We start from the raw sequence: 24,910 nt of genomic DNA, 5'->3' as shown, positions 1-24,910 counted from the left end.
GTGTTGCCACATGATGTTAAACAGCTGCTGTGCTCCAGATAGCTACATTTCAGTGTATATAGTTAATTTCCAAAGCACACTGAGATCCTTCAAGAGAACAGGAAAGATGTGTAGGGACAGTAAATGATTGTTGGGATTACTCAAAGAGGAAAATGACTCAGGTACCAAGGTTTGCCAGCAATCAAAACAACAACTTTCCCCCCTCTTTTCAACAAAATCTGTCACTGGCAGCTGTGGATCTGAACCGGTCTCCAGATTTCTCTGCAACTCCCAAGTTCCATGTTTTGTATATGACATCTCTGAATGCCATGTCCCTGGGGCATCAGGATTTGTGTTGATCAGAAGTGTCACAGGATAGCCTTACCTTTCTGAAGTCTGTTCTGAAGCTATTTCCAAGTCAAATTGGGAGAATTAATCTTCCATCCTTGTGATCAAGAAAGACACAGAATGTCAGAAGAGTTTTGGAAATCCATGCTCAGGACCTTGGGCGCAAACAGACACAATGAGATCAGAGCAAAACCCTCTGCAAAAGTTCCCCTCTTGTAATAGGTTTAAGGTTACAATAATAATAATGACAGCTGGAGTGCTTCGATAAGCAGGTGATAAGAGCACGGTAAATAATGTGGCAAAAAGTCAATCTAAAGAGTATATTGCTGGGGAGGCAGGCGGGGGTGGGATAGGATTTCAGAAGCTGTGAGTCTGAATCAGCTGATGGAATACAAAAGCTGCTTAAGTGGTAACTATTAGTTTGTCCTCAGGAAAACCAAATGATATTTAATAGCAATGGTCATGGGGATAGTGCTCTGGATTGGGATTCAGGTGACCCTAGCTTCTGTTTGCCAGAAGCTGGAGTGGACGATAGGGGATAGATTACTCAATGATTGCCTGTTTTGTTCAGTCCCTCTGAAGCATCTGGCAGTGGCCACTGTTGGAAGACAGGCTCCTGAGCTAGATGAACCATTGGTTTGACCCACTGTTGCCATTCTTATGACCTGGGTTCTGTTCCCAGCTGCGCTATGGGACCTTGGGCAAATCACTTCCCCTTTCTGTGCATCTGCTCCCCTTCCTTCCTTCTTCTGTCGCGTCTATTGAGATTGTTAGCTCTTCAGGGCAGGAACTTTCTCTTCTTATGTGTTTCATAGCACCTAGCACAATGGGGCCCTGATCTCATTTGGGCCCTCTAAGCCCTACTGTAATAATACTTAGCTCTTATATACCACGTTTGATCCATCGGTCTCAAAGTGCTTTATAAAGGCTGGTCAGTATCATCCTTGCTATACCAGAGGGAAACTGAGGTTCAGAGAGGAGAAGTGGCTTACCTAGCAGGTCAGAGCCAGGAGCAGAACCCAGAGCCCCTAAGTCTCAGTCCAGTGCATTAGCCACACTGCTTGCATGGTTGCTGCTATGCCCTGTGCTCGTTGGCCCTCATTTTTTAAAATCAACTGACCTGGGAAGATGTTGCATTTCCCATCAGTGGGAGCCAGGAAAGGTGACACTCAGAAACTGACTATGAGAGGGGCTGAGTATGCAGTCTGTGGGAGCTATGGCGCTCAGCACCTCTCACACTCAGTAATAATATAAAGAACTAGTATTCTGTTTGGACAACTATGTAGCTGTAACTAAAACTTCCCCTAGTGTCCTAGGGATTGGGATGAAACTGAGCCTATTTGGTCACCATTTGGGAGGAACCTGGGATGGAGGCTTGGTGGGATTCAGGTATGCCAGAATCAGCGGGAGGAGCCGAGAAGGGAACATCCTTGGACATTACCCAGTGGTTTCCGTTTGTCCCTTACAATAAATCTAAAAGACCCTGTAGAAACTCAATCTTATCTTCTACGGTGTTTTCCCAGACCTCAGATACCTTTTGTAGTCCCTAACATCCACCTTCCTTGCACTGGTGTGGGGCAAGGAACTCACAGGGGGCAATGGTGTGGCCCATCTCCCTGCTAGAGGTAGACTCTGCAGGCATTCTAGCATTGAGACTTCAAGAGCTCTTGATCCGCATACTTCAGAGTATAAACTGATCATCAGCGGATGGACTCAAGGGTCATGGCACAATCTGCCCAGGAATCTTTGCCTTCTATCAGGGATTTGTCACTTCAGGAGGCAGGAAACAAGTTTGGATGGACACGCGAGCGGATGTGTCATGGGAAATCCTATGGAATGCCTGTGCAAAGGTGTAGGATGCTTTCCAAGTGTCAGGAAGGGGAGAGGGGTGAGTGTCAATGGATATATGTTACTTTATGGCAGTTGCGGATCTGGCCCACAAACCCCAATGATGACAGAATGGCTGGATACTATTAACCCCCTCCCCCAACATGGTAGGCCTCTCTCCCTTGTTTCTCTTTCTGAACTAAGGCCCACAACCATGACAAATGTTGGCTTTGTCTTGAGACTAAATGGTGTAGTTAAAGCCTGGAATGTGGTGGGTGTTTATACCATGGGAGGGCGGTGGGGAGGGTATAAACACATAGTGAGTAAAATGAATAGTTTTGTTTGCTCTGCTCCTTCTAATTTAATAGTTTCTGGGTGAGCAATTACTCTCTGTAACAAGAGCAAATGAGCAGCATTAGGATAATTGGTTGAGTGTTACTGCACTTTGTGTTGCATAATGCAACATTAGGACCTCAGCACTTACCCTTAAAAGGAGCCTTTCTCTTCTGGTCTCAAAGGATGGAGAGCCTGTCTCCTGCTGTTTAGTGTACGTTATGCGGTCTCTCATCCAGTAGGTAAGCCACAGAGGAAAGCTGCCTGCTGTTGTTCTGAGCTAACACACAGTCTCTTAGTTTCAGTGGCAGAGGTATTTTCTGAAGGTCCCAGGTTACTACAAGAAAGCAGGAGACTCTCTTGCTTTCCCAAAACATCTCTCTTCCTCCTAGCCAATGGGGCAGTGCAATAGCTGAGGGTAAGAAGAATAGTCATTAGAGGTGGGACAGAGAAGCACAGTTGAGCTCTGGCTTGGGACTTTCTCAAAGGTTTGGGAGGGTGGTTGGCTGGAGCTGGGCTTTTGGGTTGGCCCATTGTAGAGAAGGGCCCAGCTGTGATGCTTGGATCTCAGCTTCTTTGGAGTTTGGATCTGGGTTTCCTCACACTGGAATGTGGCAATGTTGGAAAGGTCACACTGTCCCAAGAGGACCTGACACAGCAAGTTGAGGGAAGAATCACAATAACTTCCATTGCAACAACAACAAAAGACACAGCCTCTCAAAATGACAAAGGGACACAAGGATAGCGCCGTATTCTGGGGCATGCACAGGGGATGAAAATTCTAGAGACTCAAGTCCTCTCTAAAGAAGGCTGTGGCACATATCTGCTCAAAGTCAGACCTCTGCCATCTGTGTTCTCAAGGTCAGAAGCTTCATCTCTAACCTGACAGCCCCAAAGACCTCCAGTAGATCACCCCTCTCCCCATTTTAAAGGCTGGAATACTAATGATATAACTTTGAGTAGCATTTTTGGGCTGACCACTGCATTTGAGGAGCATGGGCATTGGTGACTCTGAAGCCTTATTGATAGATCGGTGTATTGATTAATCTCTGAGACTGCAGTGATTAAAGATTCCGTCTCCGGGGGGCTACAGCATTATGACTATTGTCAATATTATTAGAATAAGATACCCTAGGAGCACACCAGAAACATTTCCAGTTTATTACAATTTCCTTTATGAACAAATTCACTAAACAGATAAACAATCCCACCAACACTAAAATGTAACAGACAGAGAGGTAGTGCAAAGTATTTAGCTGTATGACCTGTCTCCTGCTGGGGACCCTGGAGCGTTAATCACTATGATCTTCATCATCACTATCATTGTGTGGTTGTCATCCTGGCATCTCCCCGTGTGTTACCCCCCAGCACATAGGCCAGCAACACCTTTTATCCTGAGTTACGCTTATGCCTGCCAAGTCTCATACATACATATAAGGGTGTCAACCCCTTTTTCCTTATTTGCACTTCCACACCCCATAAATTTTGGTGTGTGTGACATTCCCCTCTAGTGTTATCTGGACCGGTGATCTGTTAGGTCACCCCAATCCTTGACTCTGGGAACCAGCTTTACCCTGCTCTGCTGTGAGAACTCCCACTCTTGGGCTGTTCATGCACAGCCTCTGGCATGTAAGCTGCTCCCTGGATTGTGCAACCTAATGACACTAGCCAATATCTCCGGTTCTAGACACAACCTAGGAACCTCCATCTTGCAGTGTCCAATTATGCCTGCTGGACGCTGCAAGCTTATATGAGTTCATCAATTTAACAAAGAAATTGATATGTACCAGGCTTGTTATCCCGAGGGCAGTCTCTGACACACTTCAAACCAAACGCATTGCTTCAGGTAGAATAAACAAACAGATTCATTAACTACAAAGATGGATTTTAAATGTTTATAAGTCAAAGCATAACCAGTCAGATTTGGTCAAATGAAATAAAAGCAAAACGCATTCTAAGCTGATCTTAACACTTTCAATGCCCTTACAAACTTAGGTGGTTCTCACCACAGGCTGGCTGGTTGCCCATCAGCCAGGCTTTCCCCTTTGATCAGCGCTTCAGTCACGTGGTCATCTGTAGATGGAGGGGGAAGAGAGAGAAAGAGCATGGCAAAGTTTCTCCCTTTTATCATGTTCTTTCTTCCCTCTTGGCTTTGCTCCCTCTTCAGAGTCAGGTGAGCATTACCTCATCGCAGTCCCAAACTGACCAAAGGAAGGGGGGTGACTCACTTGAGAGTTCAACAGATCCTTTGTTGTTGCCTAGGCCCTTGTCCTTTGTTCCTGTGAGGCTGGGCTGGGTTTGTCCCATAGATGCCCTGATGAGGTGTGAACTGCCCCTCTGTTTTTTCCTGGGCTTGCTTTAAGTCATGAGGATACATTTTCAGTCTCATAACTATATACATGAAATTATAACCTAAAACATTACTATAACATTATTGTAACAATTATTGTAATAATTACTATAACATCATTATAACAACAATGCTCAGTGCATCATGAGGCTTCCGAGGACACCCGACATGACAAACTTTGCATTAGATACCTAAGGATGAACATGGGGGTGCTGGGTGTTCTCTCGAGGTACACAACATCACAGCATGCCCTGCGCTTCACAGGTCATCCTCTTATTTCCCCTTATTCTCATTAGAATCTATGTAAACAAGTGCCCCTGGCAGCCTGTGGTTACTGCAGAATTTCCCGTGAGGTGTCTTGCAGTCTAGACGAGTACATTATGGCATATTTTCCTGAACACCAAACACTGGCACATTCTTTACAGTAATCTTATAACTTTACTAGTACAGAGTAACTCCTGGGTCATTTCCTCATGTCAATATTTCTTTAGGCCTACTGTCTAAGTGGCTTAGCCAAAACCTTACAGGCCTCAGCCTGTAGGCCTTGCATTACTTTACTTATGTACCCAGTACAAACATTACTCATAAATGCTTATCAGCCTCACACTCATATCATACTACCCTACTTCAATCTATCATCACATATTAATTAATTATAATTAACCACAACAATAAATTCCTCTAGTAGATTGGTTACAGCTTCCAAGAGGGACACCCAAGGAGCAGTCCTGCTCCTCCTGTTCTACAGTAGATGTACCTCACTAGTGATTTTCCAAGGCAGCCTCAAAAAAAGCACTGATAATAACGCAGCCAAGAGATCGCCAGGCATGGACCACCATGGTGCAATTCACAACCAGGAGGAAAAAGCACCTTTCAACTGTGCCAAAGTACTGGGATAAAAACTGTTACACAGCCTTCTTAGGGTGACCACCTGTCCCATATTGGGCAGGACAGTCCTGAAATGCATCGTTCAAGTCCCAGTCCTGGGCTGAATGACTCTGGGACAGCATTTTTCCCGGATTCCTGGCAGTGCCACTCCACACTTGCCCAGGCTCAGGGGGTGGCACTAGCCACTTCATGGGCTGGGGGGTGTGGGCTGAGGTGAGCCTTAGGCCCCTCTTGCCATGTGGCCCTGCTCCCTGCTTCTACTCTCCCCACTAGGCCCTGCCGCCTAGCCAGTCCAGAAGCTGTAACTGGGCCATGATAAGAGTTGCCAAGGGAGCCTGGGCCACTGTGGGGAGCCCCAGACCCTCCATCTTCCCAGGGCACTGCATTCTGGGGGGCAGGAACATGGGCTGGGGGCTGCTCTCAGGCACCCCGGCCCCCACCCAGGGCAGGTGGAGGGGCTGGGGCTCCCCACAGAGGCCTGGACTACCTGGGTGGCTCTTACCATGGCCTGGCTTTGGCTTCTGGCCTAGCCAGGGGGTGGGGCCTTGGGGTGGAAGGGAAAAAGGAACATGGGGTGGAGGTTTCAGGGGGGAAGAGGAGGAGCAGGTGACGAGGCCATGATGGGGGGCAGGGCTCCTGCATGTGCCCCGCTTTTGCCTTTTGAAAAGGTGGTGACCCTAAGCCTTCCTGTTTCCTTAGCAATGTGTGCAGTGTCCTAACAGTCAGCAGCTATTGACTGATGTGCATAGCTAAGAGCTATTATAACTGTTTTCTATGCAGTGTGCCTTTAAATTTCTACAGCATCTATCATCTTCTCAGTTGGAAGATCTATTCTGGAGGAAAAGTTCAATTCAAGCTAGTTGCTTCTACAGAGTGAGTCACACCCACTTTGCACCTCCCCCTTGGAGACTTTACATTCTTTCTTTCTTGTTTTTGTGTTCTCCTTCATTTAAAATAAAAGTCATCCTGATTGAAAGGATGCAGTTATGCTTCGTGTATGGGAAGTATGGCCTTGCAAAGTGCATGCTTCTGAGAAAGAGGATTTATAAATCTGGAAGGAAAACGTTTTAGACTCAATAACATTTTCTATTGTACAGCTAGAGTAGTTTTAAATGGTCATAAATGCTCTTATTTTCAGCCAAGTTGAAATCAAGTCTAGGTTAAAACTATTTGTTCTATTTATTATTGGATGGACATCATCATTGGAACCAATTGAAAAATGGTAAGTATTATCTGGGAGAAAATAGAAAATAAATGCTGGGGGGAGGGAGGGTTGGAAAGTTTTCATGGACTTTTTTCTGTTTTTGATTAAATGGGGAAAAAACAGTTTCTGTTCTGTTTTTTGACAATTTGGAAAATTTCAATGAAAGAAGCCTCTTTCTTTTTGGGACAAAAAGCCATTTTTTCATCAAAAAATTGACACACATTTTGATCTACTGTAGATGCTGCCTTTTGTCAAATAATTAAGTTGATGAGCTGGATTTTCTGGTACTTGACCAGCCATTTGCAGACAGCCACCGAACAGAGAAAAGGGCTAAATTATTGCAGCTACTATAATGCCCTCTTGGCTACTTACTCACCCCTCTTTCCTTCCTGCATCAGAATTTTTGACTCCTAATGTAACAGAAATAAGACTAATTCAACCAATACACTGTTTGCTGTGCTTTGTTTGCCTGGCTCAAAGCATGTGACAACAGGGATGTTGGATGGCTTATAACTATCATACCAATGTCCCAGCTAGTTAATTAAACATTAATGCCCCAGATCCTCAAAGGAATTTAGGTGCTGAACTCCCATTGAAATCAATGGGAGTTTGGCACCTAAATACCTTTGATAATCAGGATCAAAGTCCTTTTATTTATGGCCTAGTGGATAGAGCCCTGGACTGGGACCCTAGAGACCTGGGGTCTACCCCAGTTTCTGCAGTTGGCCTGCTGTGTGATCTTGGGCAAATCACTTCCTTCTGTGTGCACCTCAGTTTCCCCAGCTCTCATAGCCTTTAAGGCCAAAAGAGACTATCATGATTATCTAGTCTGATCTCCTGAGCAATGCAGGCCACAGACCCTCACCCCTCCACTCCTGTAATAGACCCCTAACCTCTGCTGAGTTATCAACATCCTCAAATCGTGGTTTAAAGACTTCAAATTACAGAGAATCCACTATTTGCTCCAGTTCAACCCAGCAAGTGACCCAGGCCCCATGCTGCAGAGGAAGGTGAAAAATCCTAGGGTCTCTGCCAATCTGACCAGTGGGAAAATTCCTTCCCAACACCAAATATGGTGATCAGTTAGACCCTGAACAGGTGGGTGAGACACCCAGCCAGACCCCAGGGAAAGAATTCACTGACGTAACTCGGAGCCCTCTCCATCAAGTGTCCCATCACCAGCGACTGGAGATATTTGCTACTAGCAGTTGCGGACGGACCATATGCCGTTGTAGGCAGTCTCATCATAACATGCCCATCATAAACTTATCAAGCTCAGTCTCATTGGCAGGGGGTGGAGCCCCCCTTCAGGAAGGCTAACTCCTGGCTCTGCCCACTCCCCCGCCCATTCCCCTGCGACTGTCACCTGATGTGCTGAGACTACCTCTGAGCCCATTTTCTCTGCCAGTTTGGGCTTCCAGAACCCTGCCTTGTTGAGCCAGACACGCCAGTTTGCTCCAGCACAGACCCAGGGTCTGAACCACATCCCCCAAAGCTGTAGACTTAACTGAAAACAGCTTAAGAAGTGTTCCTGTTTCCAACACCCAGACACCCAGCTCCCAATGGGATCCAAACCACAAATTAATCTGTTTTACTCTGTATAAAGCTTATACAGGGTAAACTCATAAATTGTCTGCCCTCTATAACACTGATAGAGAGATATGCACAGCTGTTTGCTCCCCCAGGTATTACTTACTTACTCTAGGTTAATTAATAAGCAAAAGTGATTTTATTAAGTATAAAAAGTGCCTAATACATTAAGAAACTGATTACAGATAAAATCTCACCCTCAGAGATGTTCCAATAAGCTTCTTTCACAGACTGGACTCTTTCCTAGTCTGGGCCCAATCCTTTCTCCTGGTGCAGTTCTTGTTAGCTTCAGCTCAAGTTGTAACTAGGGGATTTCTCATGACTGGAACCTCCTTTGTTCTGTTCCACCCCCTTATATAGCTTTGGCACCAGGTGGAAATCTTTTGTCTCTCTGGGTCTCCACTCCTCCTTCTATATGGAAAAGCACCAGGTTTAAGATGGATTCCAGTACCAGGTGACATGGTCACATGTCCTGGGAGACCCCAAGCCTTCATTCTTCCTGGCCTGACTCACAGGAAGCCTTGCAAGTAAACAGAGCCATTTACAACCAGTTGTCCTAGTTGATGGGAGCCATCATGATTCCAAACCACCATTAATGGCCCAACTTCACATAATTACAATAAGACCTCAAAGTTATAGTTCATATTTCTAGTTTCAGATACAAGAATGATACATTTATACAAATAGGATGACCACATTCAGTAGATTATAAGCTTTGTAATGAGACCTTTTGCATGAAGCATATTCCAGTTATATTATATTCCCACTCATTAGCATATTTTCATAAAATCATATGGAGTTCAACATCACACACCCCCTTCCCAAAGGACGCCCAAGCACCCCCCATTCCTTGGCCGAACTGGCCGGAGGCCTGAATGCCCCCCCTCGGCCAGAGGAACCCCAAGCCTCTCCTTCCCCCTGCCAGGAGGTGCCCCAGGCCCTGCCCTGCCTGGAGGAGCCCCGAGCCAGCTGCACCACATGTCCCCAGACCCCATGCCACCACGGGGAAAAGCATCTTGGACTCTCCTCCATAAGAAACTTTTGCTATGCCCCATGCAAGTTCCAGGGAGGCGGAGGAGGCAGTATTTGCTACTCAGCTTCCTGGGTTCATCAGTAATCTCTGTGGAGTCCAGGGAGATTGCTGATGAACCCAGGAAGCTGAATAGCATATACTGCCTCCTCAGCCACCCTGGAACCTGCATGGGGCATAATAAAACAAAAACTTCCCCACCAAACCCTGCAACCGGGGGTCCAGCAGCAGCGGTAGAGCCAGGGCGGCTGAACCTCCCCAGGCCTATTATACCCACCACCCATGCTCAGTCTTGAAGCCAGTTAGGTCCTTTGCCCCCACTGGTCCCCTTGTAAGGCTATTCCAGAACTTCACTCCTCTGATGGTTAGAAACCTTGATCTAATTTAAAGCCTAAACTTATTGATGGCTAGTTTATATCCATTTGTTCTGATGCCAACATTGGCCCTAACCTTAGATAACTCTTCTCCCTCCCTGATATTTATCTCTGTGATGTATTTATAAAGAGCAATCATATCTCCCCATAGCCTTTGTTTTTTAGGCTAAACAAGCCAATCTCCTTAAGTCTTCTCTCTTAAGGCAGGTTCTCCATTCCTGTGATCATCCTCTTAGCCCTTCTCTGCACCTGTTCCAGTCTGAATTAATCTTTCTTAAACATGGGAGACCAGAATTGCACACAGTATTCCAGCTAAGGTCTCATCAGTATCTTGTGTAATGATACTAACGCTTCCCTATCTCTACTAAAAAACCCTCAGCTGATGCATCCTATGATCACATTAGCCTTTTTCGTGGCTGCATGACATTGGCGGCTCATAGTCAACTTGTGATCAACCAATACACCCAGGTCTTTCTCTTCCTCTGTCGCTTCCAACTTGTAAGGCCCCAGATTATAGCAAAAATTCTTGTTGTTAGTCCCTAAATGCACTTTGCACCTTGCACTTTGCCTTATTAAATTTCATCCCATTTTTGTTACTCCAATTTTCAAGGTTGTCCAAATCTTGTATGATATTCTGGTCCTCCTCCATATTGGCAATACCTCCCAACTCGGTGTAATCAGCAAATTTTGTTTGCACACTCCCACTTTTTGTGTCAAGGTCATTAATCTGTAAAATGGGGATTGTGATGGGTTAGATCACAGAAACCCTGTTGGGGCTGCCAACTGATGTGCTAAGACTACTTCTGCCCCTGCTTTCCCTGCCAGCTTGGGACTCCAGCATCCTGTCTTGTTGAGCCAGACATGCCAGTCTGCTCCAACACAGACCCAGGGTCTGAACCACGTTCCCCAAAGCTGCAGACTTAACTGAAAGCAACTTAAGACGTGTTCCTGTCTTTAACACTCAGATGCCCAACTCCCAATGGGGTCCAAACCCCAAATAAATCCGTTTTACCCTGTATAAAGCTTATACAGGGTAAACTCATAAATTGTTTGCCCTCTATAACACTGATGGAGAGATATACACAGCTGTTTGCCCCCCCACCAGGTATTAATACATACTCTAGGTTAATGAATAAGTAAAAAGTGTTTTTATTAAATACAGAAAGTAGGATTTAAGAGGTTCCAAATAATAGCGACAGAACAAAGTGAATTACCAAGTAAAATAAAATAAAACACGCAAGTCTAAACCTAGTACAGTAATAAAACTGAATACTGATAAAATCTCACCCTCCGAGATCATAGTATCATAGAATATTAGGGCTGGAAGGGACCTCAGGAGGTCATCTAGTCCAACCCCCTGCTCAAAGCAGGACCAATCCCCAGACAGATTTTTACCCCAGTTCTCTAAATGGCCTCACAACCCTGGGTTTAGCAGGCCAATGCTCAAACCACTGAACTATCCCTCCCCACAATAAGTTTCTTTCACAGACTGGACACGTTCCTAGACTGGGCACAGTGGCGTAGCCAGGTTCTAAGTGCAGGGGGAGCAAACATAAAAAAGGCGCCCCCCCTTGGCTCCTCCTCTGGCCATGCCCCCCGGCTCCTCCTCCGGCCATGCCGCGTCCCCCCCCCCTTGGCTTCTCCGGCCACGCTGTGGTCATGCTGTGCCCCCCCCGGGAGGAGCTCGGTCCGGGGGGAGGGGGCCGGGTGCGGCCCGGCCCGGCTGAGGAAGTTTTTAGAGTGTGGTCGGAGGGGGGGAAAAGAGGCAAGAAAGTTTCATGCCCCCCCGGGGGGGACTCACCAGCTGCCAAGTGACCTTGGAGGAAGCTATGACATTGCACCGGGCGGCTGCCGCGGGAAGGGGAGGGGAGAGGCATGCGGGAAGCTCCAGGCGGGCTGGAGTCTTGGACATGACGTGAGCGGGGAGTGGACGGTCGGTCCCTGACCCCCCCCTGACACCCCGCTAATTGGCTCGTTATGTCCGTGCATACCTGGCTGCCCAGGTGCCTCTGATGAGCGACCTCCTCCTCCCCCACAGCGCCAGGGCGCCCACCTCCTGCTGGTTCCTGCTGAGTCCAGTGCGACCTAGGAGCCGGCTCCCCACAGGGAATGGAGTCTGTCCCCGTGGCTCAGGTGGGGAGCTTCCAGCTCGTCTCCTCCTGGGCTGGGAGCAAGTGCTGGGCTCACCGTTCCTCCTCCCCAGCAGGGGCTCAGGTAGAGCGGGCTGGCAGTGAGGGCTCGCTGGGGCTGCCGGCTCCTCCTGGCAGAGCAGCAGGCGCAGCCTTCGGGGGGGCTGGAGGGCTCCTCATGGCGGAGGTGGGGGGAGAGCCCCACGGCTCCAGCCTCATTCCGGGAGCAGGGGGTGGCTGCGCGCCCTGGCTTGTAGCAGGTGTCCCCGCCCCACCCGGGGTGGGGGGTGGCTGGCTGACGGACGGGGCAGATGTCCTGCCTCCAACCCTCTGCTACGCTACTCTGCCCACCTCAGCCTGCACGGGACTCGCTTCCCGTGTGACCAGGCAGACCCCTTATGGAGACCAAGCAGCCGGTACATCCCCCTGCGGGGGGTGCTGCTCAGGGGGCACTTTGCACCCTACTGCCCGGAGAGCTGGAGCAGCAGCAGCTCCTGTGCCCGGGCAGCGGCAGTGCCTCCTCCCGTCCCTCATTTTCTTTTCCCGTGCTCCAAGCCGGGCGCCCCGCTGCAGCCCCTCCATGCCACGAAGCCACCGGCGCTCTGCCTAGTGCCGGAATGTCTTGAGCTGCCACCACAGCAGCTTCCCCCCTCCCGCCGCCACGCAGGGACCCAGAGCTCCGGCAGCTGCTTTTGAAAAATGTGCTGAGCTTCCCCTGCACCCCCCTAGCTATGCTACTGACTGGGCACAATCCTTTCCCCTGGTACAGCCCTTGTTCCAGCTCAGGTGGTAGCTGGGGGATTTCTCATGATGGCCACCCCCTTTGTTCTGTCCCACCCACTTATATATCTTTTGCATAAGGCAGGAATCCTTTGTCCCTCTGCATTCCCACCCCTCGTTCTCAATGGAAAAACACCAGGTTAAAGATGGATTCCAGTTCAGGTGACATGATAACTTCACTCTAAGACTTCATGACCCACTTGCCAGCACACACATATACAGGAAGACTTACAAGTAAAATAGAGCCATCTACAGTCAATCATCCTGGTTAATGGGAGCCATTAAGATTCCAAACCACCATTAATGGCCCACACTTTGCATAACTACAATGGGACCTCAGAGTTATATTTCATATTTCTAGTTTCAGATACAAGAGTGATACATTTATACAAATAGGATGACCACACTAAGTAGATTATAAGTTTTGTAATGATACCTTACAAGAGACCTTTTGCATGAAGCATTTTTTAGTTACATTATATTCACACTCATCAGCATACTTTCATAAAATCATATAGAGTGCAACGTCACACGGATAATAATGATACTGACCTCTTTTGTGATCTATCCAGGAAAAGCGCTAGGTATAATTATTTATTCTGCCCTTCCCAAATCTGAGGGGAGGGGCCAAAATGACAATGAAGAACAAATTAAAAACATGTAACACAGTCATAAACGTCAATAACTAAAGTAGCTTGGTTCAAAAATTAGTTACTGAGGCCTAGATCCTCAAGGTATTTAGGCTCCTAACTTCCATTGAAATCAATGGGAGTTGGGAGCTTACATACCTTGAAGATCTGGGCCTTACTTACTAGGCCCTGTCTCCTCACTGACCTTCTCTTTACCCAAATTATTTCAATTTCTTGTTACTGGAATGGTTAACTATCCCAGCTCATAGCAGCAGCTGGTTCCCAGCTTTGGGCCCACACCTCAAGGCACATGGGAAAGGAAGAAGCCCAGGTGTGACAAAGTGGGGAGCTTTCTTAATATTTTGTATGAATACTGTGTGTTTCTCCTATGTGCTGAATGTTTAACAAGGTGGTGGGAAAAGGTGGTTTATTATTGAAAGATGATCAGGTGTGACTGACACCTAGCATGGGTGGTGGCTATAAGAGGCTTGGGAAGGCTAAGCCTCCCCAAATGGGGCAAGAAATACCAGATGCAGTGCACCTCTCTTTGGAGGTGTGCTGGCCCTCCACCTTTGGAGATCCACCACCAAAACCTCCCGAGAAGTGTGGGGGCCACTGGCGCCCGGACTGTGGCCCCACCTGCACTCCACCTCTAGGCCCCACCCGTTTGGCCTCTTCCCTCGAGGCCCCCCACTCCCACAGCTTGCTCCCCCTCACCTTCACTCACTCACTCATTTTCACTGGGCTGGAGCAGGGAGCTGTGGTGCAGGAGCGGGTGAGGGCTCTGGGGTGTGGCCAGGGATAAGGGGTTTGGGGTGCAGGAGGGGGCTCTGGGCTGTGGCCAAGGGGTTCTGGAGAACTCTCCAGGCTGAGGCAGGGGGTTGGCGTGTGAGGGGGATATGGGCTCTGGGCTGGGGGTGCAGACTCTGGGGTGGGGCCATAAATGAGTGGTTGAGGTTGTGGAAGGGGGTTCTGGGCAGTGGGTTGGGGTGCAGATGGGGTGCAGGGTCCAGCTGGGAATGCGGGCTCTGGGGTAGGGCCAGGGATGAGGGGTTTGAGGTACAGGAGGGGGCTCCGGGTTGTAGCTGAGGGGTTCGGTGTGCAGAAGGGGGCTCAGGGCTGGGACAGGAGGTTGGGGTGCAGGGTGCAGGCTCCGGGTGGCGTTTACCTCAGGCGACTTCCTGGAAGTGGTGACATGTCCCTTGGCTCCTATGCAGACGCATGGCCACGTGGTTCTGTGTGATGCCTCCACTAGCAGATTCACCCTCCACAGCTCCCATTGTATGCAGTTCCCAGCCAATGGGAGCTGCAGAGTTGGCGCTCAGGGTTGGGATCACGCACGGAGCCCCCATGGTCACCCTTCCACCTTGGAGCCAAGGGACATGTCGCCATTTCTTGGGAGCTTCACGGAGCCAGACAGTCCTGCGCCAACTGGACTTTTAACGGCCCGGTGAGCAGAGCTGACCGGAGACACCAGGGTCCCTTTTTGAGTGGGTGTTCCGGTTGCGAACTGGACACCTGGCAAGCCTATTCCAGAGCCGTGTGAGAGCACTGGACCTGTAGAGCCGTGACATGAGGTAACCTCCCAGGTACTCAATTGCCCTTGTCCTCAGGGAGTGATCACTGAAATGCTTTGCAGTCTTAACTGCAATGTTTCCTATGGAGCTAATGTACACCATATATAAAGCAGGGACTTTCATAGTTGGGGAGATGCTGGAAGCTGCTGGTTTATCCTGTACTAATCTGGATCCCCTTTATTATTGAAAGCATTTGTGTTTGCTGATCAGTATTCTCCCTTACAATTCAGTGGCTGCTTCATAATCCCGCAGCAAGAGTGTAATCCTCCTTTTCATCATACGACCGCAGAAAGATGAATGGCTAAGCCTCATCCCTTTTCCAGACCCACCACCCACTTCTGCAGAGAACCAGGGGCAGAAATTAGAGACGCCGGAAGGCTAAGTCCCTCCAGCGTAGCAAAGCAGGTAATGCTACGCTGCCAGCCATGCAGAACTCATGTGGCCCAAGCAGCAAGAGGGTCCTCTGAGAGCTCCTGGCCTCTCAATCCCCTCCCCCACATCTCGCAGTGTAATACAGGGTCTGATCCAGGGGTCGGCAACCTTACAGAAGTGGTGTGCCGAGTCTTATTCAGTCTAATTTAAGGTTTCATGTGCCAGTAATACATTATAACGTTTTTAGAAGGTCTCTTTCTATAAGTCTATAATATATAACTAAACTATTGTTGTATGTAAAGTAAATAAGGTTTTTAAAATGTTTAAGAAGCTTCATTTAAAATTAAATTAAAATGCAGAGCCCCCCGGACCGCTGGCCAGGACCTGGGCAGTGCGAGTGCCACTGAAAATCAGCTCGCGTGCCGCCTTCGGTCTGACCCTGGTCTGACCGAAAAGCCACTGAAATTGTGAAAAGGCTCCCATGGCCAAATCTTAAAGTTATTAGGTGCCTAAAGATGAAATCAAAGGATTTAGGCACTTAACCTACTGCTGACAATCCCATTGACCTCCTGCATCTTTAAGCAGCTAAGTAGCTTTGAAAATCTGTCCCCCACTGACTGCTTCAATGGGCTTTTAATCAGCCTCTCAGTCATTCAAGCAACAGGCTGAAGATCTGGGTCCTATTCCTGGCTTGCTTCGTCACTCTGGGGAAGTGACTGCCCTGCCTCGTGTCTCAGTTTCCCCAGATGTAAAGCCGGGGTGATAATAGCCAAGAGGAAGGAGGGACCATGAGGAAGATCAAGCACAGCGAGCTCCTCAGATGATAAAGTCACTACAGAAGGGTAAAGTATCATTATTCTCCTTCACGCCCCCAAACTCCTCCCCAATCTGCCTGACTTCCCCCTTTGAGTTCAATGTGCAAAAAGCCTTAGAAGCCTGACATCCACTGATTGCAATGGCCTGTTCCTTGGAGCCTGTCTCCTCACATCCAGTGTCAGCCCTAGACCAAATGACACCCCAGGCAGGGCTGGCTCCAGGCACCAGCTTAACAAGCAGGTGCTTGGGGCGGCCAAGGGAGAGGGGCGGCACCTGCGGCAATTCGGGGGTGGCAGGTCCCTCACTTCCTCTAGGAGCGAAGGACCTGCCGTTGAACGGCCGCCATTGATCGCGGCTTTTTTTTTTTTTTTTTTTTTGCTTGGGGCGGCAGAAACGCTGGAGCATCTTTGATACCTCCCCCCCTTTGTTAAACTTTTGAATATCTTATTTTTTATGGCATTTGTAGCCCATTTCACAGCTTTAATGCACAATTTGCATGCATGATTTATCCCTGTCATATAAGACGATTTTGCAGGCTAGGATCTATAAATTTGCAGGCTAGGATCTATAAATCTGCGAGCCCGGTGCCCCACCACTACCAAGCCCAGCACCCCACGTGGTCCCCTGGGTCCCCTGCCCTAAATCCAGCCCTGCCCACCTCCCTCCTACTCTCCTTCCTTTCCACAGGCAAGGAGGAAGCAGGCTCCTGGCTTTGAGAGCAGACCACCCTGAGCCCCTATTGGCCATTCAAGCCAATTGCACTGGCTCTACTGGAGGGATGAAAGCGTTTTGCTGGGGAGAAGGGGGAATTAAGCCTGAGGGTTAATTAAAAACTCAGAAAAGAGACAAGAGTGGGAGAAGAGAAGCCAAGTACTGGGCACTGCATCCTGCCCCTTTCTTCTGCCGTGGTCCCAAAGAGCTGGGCTGCAGGGACACTTTAAGAAGCGAGAGAAGAGCAGGAGTGAACATTATCAGGGATGGGCAGCAAAGGTTAATTGCAGAGCTGCCTGGATGGCTGCAGAAAGGGAGGGAGAATAATTTAAAGCAATGTAGAATAATAAAGATGGTGAGCGAAGAAAAACCCTCCTGGAGTCCCCTTCAGGAGCAAGAGTCTTGGCTCTGCTCCAGGCTGACAAAATATTAATGATCCCGGGCTGGGACTCGGCCTCTTTGGTGTCAGGCACCTTTATCTGTGACTGTGCAGGTCCAGTGTGTGGCGATTGGGGGGGGCTGCATTCCCCCTCACCCCCAGACTGTGGGGCTAGGTGCTGCGGGTGATGCCAGTGGCATGGGGAAGCATCACAAAGCTGCTGCCCTGTTTGGAGAGTTAGGAGTGCCTTGTGAAGGCCTAACTCCTAAAGGGAGTGGATCTTTAGCATCTAATGGCCTGTCTGCACTTGCTGATACCGAGGTTGGGAATCAACTAAGGGCTCACCCGCAACACCATAGCTGGCTGCTAGGGGGCATTCTGGGCAGGATGGCTTGGGGGAACTTGGTTAGCTTGTGGAAGGAGGGTTCGCTAGAGTGGGTTAAATTTAGCCCTATTCACAGGCCCAGCCTGAGGTTACAGCGTCTCTCTCTCTCTGCACGCTGCACCAAGCCAAGTGCCAAGTTTCACCCTTTTGGAAATAGTTTCATTTTTTGATGAGAAATGCCTTTGTTTCAAAGTTTTAGTTCATTTTTACTAAAAGTTAAAAAAAAATTAAGGTGAAAATCAAAACAAAATGTTTAAAAATCATCAAAATGCAGACGTTTCCATTGACCCAAGCTGAAGGCTGTCTTCGCCAGCTGATAATTCAAGTTTTGAAGGTTGACTTTTTGTCTTGATTTGGGCTGGGGGAAAATATTGAAATCTCAAAAACTCTCATGGGATGGGAAAACCATTTTAAGCCCCACTCTTTGGGTAACCCAACCCCACTCAGCAGTGCGCTGTTCCCACCTAGTGGTGGCTGGGCCACATCCTACCCCGGCCATAGCATTGCATGAGCCATACACAGACCTGGCTAAAACAAAATTCTCTGGAGTGCACGTGGGTACCCCAGGGCCTCCCACCCACTTCTGCCAAACTTCCTGGGGTCCTTGGGAGGAGCAGCCCTGCCAGCATTGCAGGAGTTCTGGGCTAGTAGCAGTGACAGCTATCAGCTTGGAGCTACCATGTGTGTTAATTATTGCCTTATTTTTAGGGATTCTCTGGTTTGATGTGCATGATCTAAACCAAAGCCTGAATAATCCATCATCCTGAGGGATGCATGTGCATGCGTGTGTGCAATAATACAGTAGGTCCTTGAGGCTCAGCATTGATCAGAAAGAGCATATTTATAATCCAGAGCACAGCAGGTAGATTCTGCCTTCAGAACAGGCTGGGATAGCTGGCTTTGGGATACATGGAAAAGCGAACACCTGGGAGGTTTTGCTTTTGAGGATCCCAGCAGTAGCCTTAGCAGCTCAGGTGCCAGTTCCCGAGGCTGAGAGTTTCTGAAGGCCCCGCCTCTCCTTCCCATCTGCTGGCCATGGGGCTCATGAGCCACAAGACTTACTCAGCTGAGGCTGGCTCTGGGGTTGCTCTACTGGCCCAGATGGGCTCACAGCAGGGAGGAATTGTAACCTGGGTTGTTTTTAGTTTTCTTCCTTCCTCTGAAGCATCAGAGGCCGGCCAAGCTGAAGATGGGGCACCAGATGGGTGGCCCCATGCTCTGAGGCAGTACAGAGAGCCCTTGGATGTCGATACCTGGCTGGTGGGTCTTGCTCACCTCCTTGGGGTCTGACTGATTGGCAGATTTGGAGTGGGAAGGAATTTCCACCAGGTCAGGTTGGCAGGGACCTTGGGAGTCTTTCCCCTTCCTCTGCAGCATGGGGTATGGTTTGCCCACTGCACTCATCTGGGCATGTCTCACCTCATCAGTTCCCTGCCATGGCAGAAGCTTTGGGCACTGGTGGCACCTTGGTCTCTCCTGTTCTCTGCTGTGGCACAGTTTTGTCTGAGCACTGAATTGCTTCAGTTTAACAGAAGTCATTGGGCTCAAAACAGGGGTAGCTGGTGAACAGGACGAGCCTATGCTATTCCATAGGTCAGACTAGATCTTATGGTCCCATCTGACCTTCAGTTCTATGGAACTCCAGTGTAAGAGTGTTGGGGTTACTAGGCCTGCCTGAGCCAGAGTTCTTCCATGTTTAAACTCTGTCCTTCCATGTTTAACTCTGATCGACCTCAACAACCAAGGACAGGAATTGGAATGTGTAAATAGCCAGTTAGCAATTACAACCTTGTTCATACCAGGTACCAAACAATAATGAAGAGGTTGGCATGTTTCTAGCTGGGGAAGGGGTAATAAAGTAAGGGTAAACAGAACCAAATAACTGTTTGGGGAGAAGTTACTAACAAGCTGGATTTATAGCCCTAGAATGATTTAATTGCTTAAATGTATAAACATGCCTTCGGTGGGGAGGGGGAGTGGGGGGAGGTGATAGAGAGGGGGAGAGGGGGGGGCTTAGTTGTAAAATGTATAAAGAAGAGAGAAACTGTTTTTGCTGGTGTGCTTGATTTGAGACTTGCCTGTCTCCTTGCACCACTTTGAGATCTCAAATAAAACTTTGATTGTTTCTCCACCCCGGTATGTTTATTGGCGCGAAGCACTCCGGGCAACGAACCCCACTGTTGCTGTCCTTGGGCCCCTGTGCCGGCAACAGTCTTGGCGTCCCTGGGTGGGCTCGAGACTGAAATTTAGCCTTGCCCGGATCCCTCCTGGCGGCCGACGGATTACGACGACGACCGATGCCCAGAGCTCACTGGTGACTTCATCGGGGGCCTCGGCGGAGACGTGATTTGGTCGATCCCGGAGGGCACAACGGTGCAACGCGCTTGATTTGTGGAGAAACAGCTGCGGGCGACGGTGTAGAACTGGACCCTTGGATAAGGTAGGAACAGTCCAGTGGGGACTTTACCTGTTTTGACCTGGGGACGCCCAGTGTCTCCCTAGAGTATGGGGCAGGGCAAGGTGTACGCCCTTAGAATGCATTCTGGTGAACTGGAAAGTGTTTGGATCGGATCCGTTGATTAAAAGTAAATTAAAAAGGTTCTGTACAGTAGACTGGCCTCAATATCAGCTAGAGGACCAGGAAAGGTGGCCACCGGAGGGATCACTTAATTATAATACGATCCTTCAATTGCTTTTGTTTTGTCAGCGTACGGGTAAATGGAATGAACATATGTATGTACAGTTGTTTATGTTGTTAAGAGATAGATCAGATCTTTTGCAAAAGTGTAATTTGACTCCGACAGGTTCGGTAGTAACTATTGTTAGTCCTCAGAACCCTTCCCCGGTTGTAATGGCAGAGTCGGTGTCCCCTTCGGCTCCAATACCCCCACCGTATAAAGATAGGGTGCCTCAGGTCCCAGAGATTGCCCCCTTGGTGGGATTCTATCCATTGATTACTGAGACTCGGATAGCCTGTCCTGTAGCAGACAATCGCCCAGCCACTACAATGCAGGTTTATACCCATGTGCCTTTTAACCCAGTGGACCTAGCAGCTTTTAAGGCACAGGTAGGGGAATTCTCTACGAATCCAAGCAAGTTTATCTCGGTCTTTGAAGGGTGTCTGGCTAGCCATAAGCCTGACTGGGATGACTGTAATGTCCTTATGCAGACCCTGCTGTCTGAGGTGGAGCATAATCAGGTTGTGTCTAAGGCACGAGAGGAGGCACAGCTTAGACATGAGGCAGATGCAGCAAACGTTCCTGTTGCTGCAGTTCAGGTCCCTACAGCAGACCCCCGGTGGAATCCCAACGTGCCGGCAGATCTCACCTGTCTCACTGTATACAAGGAGCTCCTATTACATGGTCTCCGACACTCAGCTGTCTGACATAACAATTGGGCTAAGCTGTATGAGCTAGTCCAGGAGCCAAAAGAGAGTCCGGTTGCTTTTCTGCAGCGTATTCGGGATACCATCATGCAAACTACTAATGCAAACCCCGATGATCAGGCTACTGAGGCAATTATGAAGGGTATCTTTACCAGCCGTGCCGCCCCTGATATTAAAAGGAAACTGCAGAAAAAGGAGGATTTGATGGGCATGACAATGGCACAGATTCTGGAAACTGCAAACAGGGCTTACAGCCTTAGGGAGGGAGAAAAGGAAAAGAGGCAAGTGCAAATGATGGTTGCAGCAGTACTGGCTGGTGGCAGGGGAAAATTTCAGGAAGGTGGAAGGGGCTGGGGAATGAGAGGACGTCGGCATGGGCGCCCTGGCTTACAGGAAAGGCGTCTGGGTCGCAACCAGTGTGCCATATGCCGAAAGGAGGGATATTGGAAAAATGAGTGCCCCGAAAGGGAAGGTACCCCTATGATGGCAGCGGAGGATCAAGAATAGGCATGTCAGGGGAGACGGACTATCCTGCCCCCGGACCCCGAGTAAAAATGCGGGTGGGAGATTCAGACATAGACTTTTTAATAGACTCTGGAGCTGCACGAACTGCTGTAAACCAACCCCTTCAGCTGCCTGTGGCAGATTCCCTCACTGTGGTGGGAGCCACACGGAAAGGAACTAAGTGCCCAGTATATGCCCCAGCAGAATGTGCTTTGGGAAACAGAACTCTATCTCACAGACTGGTTTACCTCCCCGATTGTCCAACGCCACTATTAGGACGGGATCTGCTTTGTCGCTTAGGTGCCACCCTGCATTTCACTCAAGATGAAATAAGCCTCACCTTACCTCCAGAGAATGCCTGGATAACGACACTTGCAATTGAGCCCTCAGCCATGCAAGCCCCAGAGTGGAGCCAGTGGGAGAAGCGGGTTTTTCCTCTGGTATGGGCATCAGGGATCCCAGGAAAGGCAGCCCATCATACTCCTATTACTGTTCAGCTCTTGCCAGGAAAAGGTCCAGTGCGAATCAAGCAGTATCCGATCAAAAGGGAAGCCAGAGAGGGACTGCAGGAAACTATAGACCAGTTCCTAAAGTGTGGGGTACTTCGAGAATGCCAGTCAGCTTGGAACACTCCTATCTTGCCTGTACAAAAGCACAATGGCACATACCGGCTGGTCCAGGACCTGAGGGCGGTTAATGAGCGGGTTAAGACTCTACACCCCCTTGTTCCAAATCCGTATACATTGTTGGCCTCTATGGGGGGCAGTACACCCATTTTTCAGTCCTGGATTTAAAGGATGCTTTCTTCACGATTCCGGTTGACCCCCAGTCTCAGGAGATTTTCTCCTTCGAGTGGGAGGACAAAAGGAGGGTTAGAAAGCAGCTTTGCTGGACAGTGCTGGCTCAGGGATTTAAAAATTCCCCCACTCTTTTCAGCCAGGCCCTGGCTAGAGACTTGGAGGAGTGGGACAACGAGGACAAAGTCCTCCTCCTGCAATATGTGGATGACTTGTTAATTGCTGCAGTGGGTCTAACCTCTTGCCTTAAAGCCACTGTGAGCCTTCTGAACTTTGTTGGACTTCGAGGATATCGAGTAGTACTGAGTAAGGCTCAAATTGCTCCCCCAGTGGATGGAATCTGACAATGGAACACACTTCACATCCCAAGTTGTTCAGAAGATATCGGATGCCCTACAGATCCCCTGGAAGCTTCACACGCCATGGCGACCGCAGGCCAGTGGGGTAGTGGAGCGTACAAATCAGACACGTAAGCGGCACCTCTCAAAGGTTTGCCAAGAGGCTTTCCTTAAGTGGCCTGATGCTTTGCCCCTTGTTCTGCTCCGCATTCGCGCTCTCCCTAAGGGCAGGTTAGGGCTCAGTCCCTTCGAGATTATGTTTGGAAGGGCATGGCCTACGAATGGTACATCGGTTCTGGCAGGGGAGTGGGAAATGGGGTGTGGCTTCTTATCTCAGTACATGTGCTCTCTGTCTGCTGTTCTCTGTTCTCTCCACAGGTATACCAAAGATTTGCAACCTCTCCCGCTGGATGCCCCGATCCACTCCTTGCAGCCAGGCGATTCCGTACTCGTCCGGACCTGGAAGGACGAGCCTCTCCAAGAGAAGTGGAAGGGACCCCACACCGTCCTGCTGGTCTCCCATACAGCAGCAAAGGTTGAGAGACACAAAAACTGGATTCATCACTCTCGTCTGAAAGCAGTGCCTGCTCCTGAACGGTGGACCATTCAGCCTGCAGAGAAGACTGCCAGCGACGATTTGGGACTTTAAGCTGTTATTCAGACGACAATAGTGTCTGCTGGGAATGCCCTGTGATCTCTTTGGACAGTCACAGAGCACTCCCTGCGAGACCTCTGAGCGTTGGTTGTGTTTGTTTTCATAGGACCAGCCTAATCTGGTGGCCTGGTCCCTTTTGTTTTTAATCTGCTTACTTTTGATAATTGTTATTTTGTGGGTATTTGGGGAATTGTGATTGTTAGGCCCTAGCATCACCTGCCCAATATGAGTTCAGATCCAGGGTATGCCACAGTGGTGCTCTTTGCCATAGGGACACTCCTCTTGTTAACTCCCGTTTCCCCCCAGGCACATGCGGGATGGAAAGGGATCCCTACTAACTTAGAGACAAACACATATGAGTCCCTGAAGGTTTGCTTTGCCCAAGAGTTTAACCTCTCCAACTGCTGGGTATGCTCCCAAATCCCACACCATGCTGCAGGGTTACCCTGGAAGGTGGTTCTCCAGAAATCCCGGCATACTCTCTCATTGAGAACCCCAGCTCCATGGCACTCAATCGTATCTTGTCTACAGAATATGAGAAAATTCAGCCAAAAGCTTGTTGAGTATTCTCAAAGGAGGGAGCTGTTGGGGTCACTAGGCCCGCCTGAGCCAGAGTTCTTCCATGTTTAAACTCTGTCCTTCCATGTTTAACTCTGATCAACCTCAACAACCAAGGACAGGAATTGGAATGTGTAAATAGCCAGTTAGCAATTACAACCTTGTTCATACCAGGTACCAAACAATAATGATGAGGTTGGCATGTTTCTAGCTGGGGAAGGGGTAATAAAGTAAGGGTAAACAGAACCAAATAACTGTTTGGGGAGAAGTTACTAACAAGCTGGATTTATAGCCCTAGAATGATTTAATTGCTTAAATGTATAAACATGCCATCGGTAGAGAGGGGAGGGAGAGTGGGGGGGTGATAGAGAGGGGGAGCTTAGTTGTAAAATGTATAAAGAAGAGAGAAACTGTTTTTGCTGGTGTGCTTGATTTGAGACTTGCCTGTCTCCTTGCACCACTTTGAGATCTCAAATAAAACTTTGATTGTTTCTCCACCCCGGTATGTTTATTGGTGCGAAGCACTCCGGGCAACGAACCCCACTGTTGCTGTCCTCGGGCCCCTGTGCCGGCAACAAGAGGTCACAACATGGCCCAGAGCACGCAGCTGCATAGGCAGGCAGCATGGTGCAGAGCAGCTGCTGTTCATGGACATGAGGTGTGGCTGCAGGGGTCGTGCTACTTATTGGAAGGCCAGACCTTCCTTGGACGGCAGCTGCAGTGAACGGCAGGCTCGAACGAGAGAGTTATGGAATCTATAAATGCAAACAGTGGCCTTGTTAAATATGAGTGGCACTTGCTTTAATGCAGAGAACAGCACACAGCTCAGGGGGTTGATTCTTCATAGAGGGATTTTCCACAGCTTGATACAAGCATGCTCCCAGCCGCCCCCTGCTGCCCTGGAGTGAATAAGCTACAAAGCAACAGCAATCAGCCCCACTGTGTCTGCTCCTGTGCTTACCCAGCTGCACC

The sequence above is a fragment of the Malaclemys terrapin genome, chromosome 10 (genome assembly GCF_027887155.1).
Source record: "Malaclemys terrapin pileata isolate rMalTer1 chromosome 10, rMalTer1.hap1, whole genome shotgun sequence".
NCBI lineage: Eukaryota > Metazoa > Chordata > Testudines > Emydidae > Malaclemys > Malaclemys terrapin.
Note: the sequence above shows the minus strand (reverse complement) of the source record.